This window comes from Theropithecus gelada, chromosome X (assembly GCF_003255815.1).
Source record: "Theropithecus gelada isolate Dixy chromosome X, Tgel_1.0, whole genome shotgun sequence".
In the NCBI taxonomy this organism is placed as follows: domain Eukaryota; kingdom Metazoa; phylum Chordata; class Mammalia; order Primates; family Cercopithecidae; genus Theropithecus; species Theropithecus gelada.
Genome location: NC_037689.1, coordinates 118,507,600 through 118,517,332, shown reverse-complemented (window position 1 = coordinate 118,517,332; position 9,733 = coordinate 118,507,600). Strand labels below are relative to the sequence as shown.

Below are 9,733 nucleotides of genomic sequence, written 5' to 3'. Positions count from 1 at the left end.
TTCTCACTCATAGGTGGGAACTGAACAATGAGATCACTTGGACTCGGAAAGGGGAACATCACACACCGGGGCCTATCACAGGGAGGGGGGAGCGGGGAGGGATTGCATTGGGAGTTATACCTGATGTAAATGACGAGTTGATGGGTGCTGACGAGTTGATGGGTGCAGCACAGCAACATGGCACAAGTATACATATGTAACAAACCTGCACGTTATGCACATGTACCCTAGAACTTAAAGTATAATAATAATAAAAAAGAAAAAAGAAAAAAAAAGATGTTGAGAACATACATTGGGGAAAAGACAGTCCCTTCAATAAATGGTGCTGGGGAACTGGATATTCATATGGAGAAGAATGAAACTAGATACGTATCTCTCACCATATACCAAAAAAAAAATCAAAATGGATTAAAGTCTTAAATCCAAAGCCCACAACTATGAAACTGCTAGAACAAAACCTTAGGGAAAATCTCCAGGACATTGATGTGGGCAAAAATTTCTTGAGTAATGTCCTACTAGTACAGGCAAGCAAAGCAAAAATGAACAAATGAGATCACATAAAATTAAAAAGCTTCTGCACAGCTAAGAAAACTATTAATAAAGTAAAGAAACATCCCACAGAATGGGAGAAAATATTTTCAAACTACCCACTTGACACGGGATTAATAAACAGAATACATGATGAGCTGAATCAACACTATAGAAAAAAGCTAATAATATGACTAAAAAATAGGCAAAAGAAATGAAAAGACATTTCTCAAAAGAACATACAAATAGCAAATAGACATATGAAAAGGTGCTCAACACCACTGGTCGTTGAAGAAAAGCAAATCAAAATTACAATGAGATATCATCCCACTCCAGTTAAAATGGCTTATATCTACCTTTGGTCTTTGATGTTGGTGACCTTCAGATGGGGTTTTGGTGTGGACGTCCTTTTTGTTGACATTGATACTATCCCTTTCTGTTTGTTAGTTTCCCTTCTAACAGTCAGGCCCCTCTGCTGTAGTTCTGCTGGATTTTGCTGGAGGTCCACTCCAGACCATGTTTACCTGGGTATCACCAGCGGAGGCTGCAAGCAAAGATTGCTGCCTGTTCCTTCCTCTGGAAGTTTCATCCCAGAGGGGCACCCGCCAGATGCCAGCCAGAGCTTTCCTGTATGAGTTGTCTGTTGACCCCTGCTGGGAGGTGTCTCCCAGTCAGGAGGCATGGGGGTCAGGGACCCACTTGAGGAGGCACTATCCCTTAGCAGAGCTCGAGCTCTGTGCTGGGAGATTTGCTACTCTCTTCAGAGCCAGCAGGCAAGAACGTTTAAGTCTGCTTAACCTGTGCCCACAACAACTGCCCCTTCCCCCAGGCGCTCTGTCCCAGGGAGATGGGAGTTTTATCTATAAGCCCCTGACTGGGGCTGTTGCCTTTCTTTCAGAGATGCTCTGCCGAGAGAGGAGAAATCGAGAGAGGCAGTCTGGCTACAGCAGCTTTGCCAAGCTGCACTGGGCCCTGCCCAGTTCAAACTTCCCAGTGGCTTTGTTTACTCTGTGAGGGGAAAGCTGCCTACTGAAGCCTCAGTAATGGCAAATGCCCCTCCCCCCACCAAGCTTGAGCATCCCCGGCCGACTTCAGACTGCTGTGCTGGCAGCAAGCATTTCAAGTCAGTGGATCTTAGCTTGCTAGGCTCCATGGGAATGGGATCCGCTGAGCTAGACCACTTGACTCTCTTGTTTCAGCCCCCTTTTCAGGGGCGTGAACAGTTCTGTCTCGCTGGCATTCCAGGTGCCACTGGGGTATGAAAAAAAAACTCCTGCAGCTAGCTCGGTGTCTGCCCAGACGGCCACCAATTTTGTGCCTGAAACACAGGGCCCTGGTGGTGTAGGCACCCAAGGGACTCTCCTGTTCTGCAGGTTGTGAAGACCATGGGAAAAGCATAGTATCTGGGCTGGAATGCACCATTCCTCATGGCACAGTCCCTCACGGCTTCCCTTGGCTAGGGAAGGGAATTCCACAACCCCTTGCACTTCCAGGGTGAGGCAATGCCCCACCCTGCTTTGACTTCCCCTCTGTGGGCTGCACCCACTGTCTAACCAGTCCCAATGAGATAAGCTGGGTACCTCAGCTGGAAATGCAGAAATCACCCACTTTCTGCATTTGATCTCATTGGGAGCTGCAGACCAGAGCTGTTCCTATGTGGCCATCTTGCTAGCCACCTCACCCACAAAACAAATCTTAATAAAATTTTAAAAAATTAAAATCATATATAGTATCTTCTCAGATCACAGTAGAATAAAACTAGAAATCAATGCCAAAAGACACCCTCAAGACTACAAATAAATGGACATTAAACAATATGCTTGTGAATAATTTGTAGGTTAATAATGAAATCAAATTGAAAGTTAAGAATTTTTTCAAAATGAATAACAGTGACAAGTTATCAAAACTTCAGGAATACAGCAAAAGCACTGCTAGAGGAGTATTTACAGCGCTAAATGCCTACATCAAAAAGACAGAAAGATAACAAGTCTATTATAGACAACTTACTGTTACACCTCAAGGAACTAGAGAAACAAGAACAAATCAAACCCAAAGTTAGCAAAAGAAAAAAATAACAAATATTAAAGCAGAACTAAATGAAATTGAAAGCAAAAAAATGAATAAAACATAAAGTTGGTTCTCAGAAAAAACAAAGAAAATGTATAGCCCAGTAACTAGATAAACCCAGAAAAGAAGAGAGAAGATTCAAATAAGTTCAATTTGAAATGAAACTGTAGCTCATTGAGCTTGCCTGCAGCTCTCAGGGTTCCTGTGGCTTTCTTTGTTGTTGCAGCCAGGCCTGCATGCCAGCAACCATGTCGAAGGGACCTGCAGTTGGTATGGCTCTTGGCCCCACATACTCTTGTGTGGGTGTTTTCCAGCAGGGAAAAATAGAGATAATTGCCAATGATCAGGGAAACCGAACCATTCGAAGCTATGTCACCTTTGCGGACACTGAACGATTGATCGGTGATGCCTCAAAGAATCAAGTTGCAATGAACCCCACCAACACAATTTTTGATGCCAAACATCTATTTGGATTCAGATTTGATGATGCTGTTGTCCAATCTGATATGAAGCATTGGCCCTTCATGGTGGTGAATGATGCTGGCAGGCCTAAGGTCCAAGTAGAATACAAGGGAGAGACCAAAAGCTTCTACCCAAGAGGAGGTGTCCTCTATGGTTCTGACAAAGATGAAGGAAATTGCAGAAGCCTACCTTGGGAAGACTATTACTAATGCTGTGGTCACAGTGCCGGCTTAATTTAATGACTCAGCATCAGGCTAACAAAGATGCTGGAACTATTGCTGGTCTCAATGTACTTAGAATTATTAATGAACCAACTGCTGATGCTATTGCTTACAGCTTAGACAAAAAGGTTAGAGCAGAAAGAAACATGCTGATCATTGACCTGGGAGGCGGCACTTTTGATGTGTCAATCCTCAATACTGAGGATGGAATCTTTGAGGCCAAATCTACAGCCAGAGACACCCACTTGGGTGAAGAAGATTTTGACAACCGAATGGTCAACCGTTTTATTGCTGAGTTAAAGCACAAGCACAAGAAGGACATCAGTGAGAACAAGAGAGCTGTAAGACGCCTCTGTACTGCTTGTGAACGTGCTAAGAGTACTCTCTCTTCCAGCACCCATGCCAGTATTGAGATCGATTTTCTCTCTGAAGGAATCGACTTCTATACCTCCAGTACCCATGCCTGATTTGAAGAATTGAATGCTGACCTGTTCCATAGAACCCTGGACCTGGCAGAGAAAGCCCTTCGAGATGCCAAACTAGACAAGTCACAGATTCACAATATTGTCCTGGTTGGTATTTCTATTCATATCCCCAAGATTCAGAATCTTCTCCAAGACTTCTCCCATGAAAAATAACTGAATAAGAGCATCAACCCTGATGAAGTTGTTGCTTATGGTGCAGCTGTCCAGGCAGCCATCCTGTCTGGAGACAAGTCTGAAAATGTTCAAGATTTGCTGCTCTTGGATGTCACTCCTCTTTCCCTTGGTATTGAAACTGCTGGTGGAGTCATGACCGACCTCATCAAACATACTACTACCATTCCTACCAAGCAGACACAGACCTTCACTACCTATTCTGACAACCAGCCTGGTGTGCTTATTCAGGTTTATGAAGGTGAGCATACCATGACCAAGGATGACAACCTGCTTGACAAGTTTGAACTCACAGGCATACCTCCTGCACCCTGAGGTGTTCCTCAGATTGAAGTCACTTTTGACACTGATGCCAATGGCATCTTCAATGTCTCTGCTGTGGACAAGAGTACAAGAAAAAAGAATAAGATTACTATCACTAACGACAAGAGCCATTTGAGCAAGGAAGACATTGAACATATGGTCCAGGAAGCTGAGAAGTACAAAGTTGAAGACAAGAAGCAGAGGGACGAAGTGTCATCCAAAAATTCACTTGACTCCTGTGAATTCAACATGAAAGCAACTCTCAAAGATGAGAAAATTCAAGGCAAGATTAACGATGAAGACAAACAGAAGATTCTGCACGAGTATAATGAAATTATCAACTGGCTCAATAAGAATCAGACTGCTGAGAAGGAAGAATTTGAACATCAGCAGAAACAGCTGGAGAAAGTCTGCAACCCCATCATTACCAAGCTGTACCCGAGGGCAGGAGGCAAGCCAGGAGGAATGCCTGGGGGATTTCCTGGTGGTGGAGCTCCTCCCCCTGGTGGTGCTTCATCAGGGCTCACCATTGAAGAGGTTGATTAAGTCAACACAAGTATAGATGTAGCATTGTTCCACACATTTAAAATATTGAAGGATCTAAATTTGTAGCAAATTCTGTGGCAGTTTTAAAAAGTTCAGCTGCTATAGTAAGTTACTGGGCATTCTCAATACTTGAATATGGAACGTATGCACAGGGGAAGGATATAACATTGCACTTTATAAACACTATTGTATGTGGAAAAATGCAAAGTCTTAAATAAAACTATTTAAAATTGGCAAAAAAAAGAAATGAAATGGTAAACTTTACAACTGACTCCACAGAAATACAAAGGATCATTCAAGACTATTATGAAAACCTCTATGCACATAAACCAGAAAATCTAGAAGAAATGAATAAACTCCTGGAAACATACAATCCCCCTAGCTTTGATCAAGAAGAAATAGAAATCCTGAACAGATCAATAGCAAGCAGTAAAATTTAATCAGTAATTTAAAGAAAGGAAACCACTGCCCACAACAGCAACAACAACAAAAGCCGAGGTGGACCACAAGGATTCATAGCTGAATTCTATCAGACATTCAAAGAAGAATTGATGCCAATCCTACTGAAACTATTTCAAAAGACTTAGAAGGAGGGAATCCTCCCTAACTCATTCTATGAAGCCAGTATCACACTGATACCAAAACCAAGAAAGGACACAACAACAACAGCAAAACTACAGGCCAATATCTGTGAAAAATGTAGATGCAAAAAAATCCTCAACGAAATACTAGCAACCCAAATCCAACAGCACATCCAAAAGATAACTCACCATGATCAAGTGTGTTTCATCCCAGAGATGAAGTGATGGATCAACATACTCAAGTCAATAAATGTGATTCACCACATAAACAGAATTAAAAACAAAAACCATATGATCATCTCAATAGGCACAGAAAAAAAGAATTCAACAAAATCCACCATCTCTTTATGTTTAACAACCCTTAACAAACAAGCATAGAAGGAACATACATCAAAATAATAGCAGCCATATATGACATACCCACAGTCAACATCATACTGAATGGGGGAAAGTTGAAAATTCTCACTAAGAACTAGAACGAGACAAGGACGTCCACTTTCACCACTTCTATTCAACATAGTACTGGAAGTCATAGAGCAATCAGGCAAGAGAAAGAAATAAAGGGCATTCAAATAGGAAAACAGGAAGCCAAACTATTGCTGTTTGCCCATGATATGATCATATACCTAGAAAACCCTAAAGGCTCCCCCAAAAGACTCCTAGGTATGATAAGTGAAGTAAGTAAAGTCTCAATTCAGTATAGTACAAAATCAATGTGCACAAATCAGTAGCACTGCTATACAACAACAGTGACCAAACTGAGAATCAAATCAAGAACTCAATCCCATTTACAGTAGCTACAAAAAATATAATAACTAGGAATATATTTAAGCAAGGAGGTAAAAGATCTCTACAAGGAGAACTAAAAAACACTGCAGAAAGAAATCATAGATGACACAAACAAATGGAAATAGATACCATGCTCATGGATTGGAAGAATCGATATTGTAAAAATGACCATATTGTCAAAGCAATCTACAGATTCAATGCAATTCCTATCAAAATACCAACTTCATTTTTCACAGAACTAGAAAAAACAGTCCTAAGATTCATAATGGAACTAAAAAAGACCCCAAATATCCAAAGCAATCGTAATGAAAATGAACAAATCTGGAGGCATTATTTTCCTCAACTTCAAATCATATAATACTACAAGACTATAGTAACCAAAACAGCATGGTACTGGTACAAAAGGAGATACACGAACCAATGGAACATAACAGAGAGGCCAGGAATAAATTCGTACATTTACAATCAACTGATCTTTGACAAAGCACACAAAAACATAACCTGGGAAAAGGACACTATATTCAATAAATGATGCTAGGAAAATTGAATAGCCACATGTAGAAGAATAAAACTGGATCCCTATCTCATCTTATACAAAAATTTACTGCAGATGGATTAAAGACTTAAATCTAAGGCCCGAAATCAGAAATATTCTAGAGGAAAACTTAGAAAAAAAAAACCCCTTCTGGCCATTGGCATAGGCAAAGAATTTATGATTAAGACCCCAAAAGCAAATGCAACAAAGACAGAAATAAATAAATGGAACCTAATTAAATTAAAAAGCTTCCACACAGCAAAAAAAAAAAAAATCATCAAAGTAAACCTGCAACTCACAGCATGGGAGAAAATATTTGGAAATTATACATCTGACAAAGAATTAATGTCCAGAATCTACAAGGAACTCAAGCAAATCAGCAAAAAACCCACAAATTATCCCATCAAAAAGTGGGCAAATAACATGAATAGACAGTTTTTCAAAAGAAGATATACAAAGGGCCAAGAAACACATAAAAATCATTCAATACCTCTAATAATCAGGGAAATGCAAATTAAAACCACAATAAGATACCACCTTACTCCAGCCAGAATGGCCATTAATTAAAAGGTCAAAGAGCAATGGATGTTGTCATGGACATAATGAAAAGGGAATGCTTATACACTGCTAGTGGGAATGTATATTTGTACAACCTCTATGGAAAACAGTATGGAGATTTCTCAAAGAATTAAAAGTAGATCTTCCATTCAATCTTTTCCCAAAGGAAGAGAAGTCACTATATCAAAAAAAACTCTTGTGCATGTTTATTTATTACAGCACAATTCACAATTACAAAGATATGCAGTCAACCTCAGTGCCCATCAACCAATTAGTGGATAAAGAAAATGTGGTGCATATATCTATCTATCTATATATTTTATATATATATATATATAGACACACACACACGTACACATATACCATGGAATACTACTCACTCATGATAAAGAATGAAATAATGTCTTTTACAGCAACTTGGATGGAACTGGAGGCCATCATTCTAAGTGAAGTAACTCAGGAATCGAAAACCAAATACCACATGTTCTTACTTTTAAGTGGGACCTAAGCTACAGATATGCAAAGGGATACAGACTGGTATTAATGCACATTGGAGACTCAGAAGGGGAAGAAGGAGGTGGAGGAAGAACAAAAAACTACTTATTGGGTACAATGTACAGAACTAAAGTGATGGGCACATTAAAATCCCATTCTTCACCACTGTACAATTCATCTGTGTAACCAAAAACCACTTATACCTCAAAAGTCGTTGAAATTAAAAAAATAAAATAAAATAATTTCAAATAGTCATATGTAGCTAGTGACTACCCGATTGGATAGTCATAGTTAATCAGTAATAAATGAAAAGCCTTATCTTATTAATGTGGTTGCCTTGGATTCCACTTTGTCTATAATATTATGCTTTTTTTCTGTTTCAAATTGCTGATATATTCAGATCTATATACCTATCTCTTCATCTCTCTCTACATATATATATATAAACTAAGTAAATACAGTATATTCATACATGTATATATACATATACAGTTTGTATATATATAGTTTTTCTGCCTTTCACCTTTAAGAGTCACTTTTAGATATGTCTTTTATAAACCAAAGAAACTACAGTTGAACCTTGTTTTCTAATTCAAACTGAGAATCTTTGTCTTATAATAGGAATGTTTAACCCATGCCCATTTACTGGCATTTATTGGTCTTTCTTCAATTGTTGTATTTGCATTATGCTTTCTTCTTAATTTTATGTGGTTTTATTTTTCTGCTGGAGTCATTTGTAAAGTATACTTTCTAGTTTTAATTCTATAAGAGGTTACCCCTAAATTTAAAATAAATGAATTTATATTTCTCCTTGAAACTCTCTCTCTCATACCTCCTCTACTTTCCTACCCCACCCCTCTATCTCCCAGGTAATGGTGGCATAGTGTGAGATTTTAGTCTGGTTTTTGTATATTTAAAATTATGTTGTCTACCCTTTCAAGAATTAATATATCCATTCTGTTTTGTAACCTTATCTATACTATTAGACTAATTCTATATTCAATAGATTCAATGAACACATCATTCTTTTTATAACATAGTCTATATTCTTAAGGTCTTTTTATTGTTTTTTATTGTTTGCAAGATGCTTTGAGAATTTATTTTGCATCTCCCCACGTCATTTCCCAAGGGTTCTATAAAGGGTACATTCTCTGAGCTCTTGCATTTCTGAAAATATCTTTATGTTGCATTGTCAGAGAACTTCTTGGTCAAAACATTTTCCCATCAAAAATGTAAATGTTCCACTATTTGTCTTCTGACATTTAATACTATGGAAAATTCTAGGGATATCCCTTTTTTTTTTTCTTTAGAGGTACCCAGTTTTCGGTTTTTGTTGTCTCTTTCTTTGACTAGATACTTACAGAAGTTTTTTCTTTATCCTTGAAATTCAGAACATTCATCAGGATTATGTAGATATCAGTTATATCTTACTAGTTTGGTACCTTTTGATCTGGAGATTCAGCTGTTTCTTAATTTTATAGATGTTTTCTTCTATTATTGCTTCTATTCATTTATTCTTGTCTTTCAGATATTAAATAAGCCATACTGAAACAGTCTGTTGCTGTCTGAGATAACGCCTCTTTGTCCTACCTCCAAGATGATTAAGGAGCACGGACACAAAACTGAGCTTAGAGTGAAAACTTAATAAGTGAAAGAAGAAAGCTCTCTGTCAGCAGAGAGGGGGGTCCCGAACAGGTATACTCACTGTGGGGCCCGTTCTGGGGTTTTTATGGACCAGAAAAGGGAATAAATGTGCGTAGTCTGTGGGCTGTCTTGGCTAACCCGTGACTCAGCCTGGCCCGGGACTTTGGCCCGGGACCAATCAGGAGCTGAAATGATGATTCACAGATACTACTTAGCTTGCCCCAGGGCCTATCAGAAGCTGACATGAAGTTTGGCGGGGGGCCGGGGGTGGGGGGGACCTTGGCCTGGGACCAATCCAGAGCTGAGGTGATGATTCATAGAAGTCGGACTTACTGAGTTGTTTTTTTT

General features: G+C 39.1%; 1 pseudogene; it reads left to right on the top strand.

Moving 5' to 3' along the window:
• The first annotated feature begins 2,630 nt into the window (after positions 1 to 2,630).
• LOC112615859 lies at positions 2,631 to 4,783 on the top strand (annotated as a pseudogene).
• Positions 4,784 to 9,733: the final 4,950 nt, after the last annotated feature.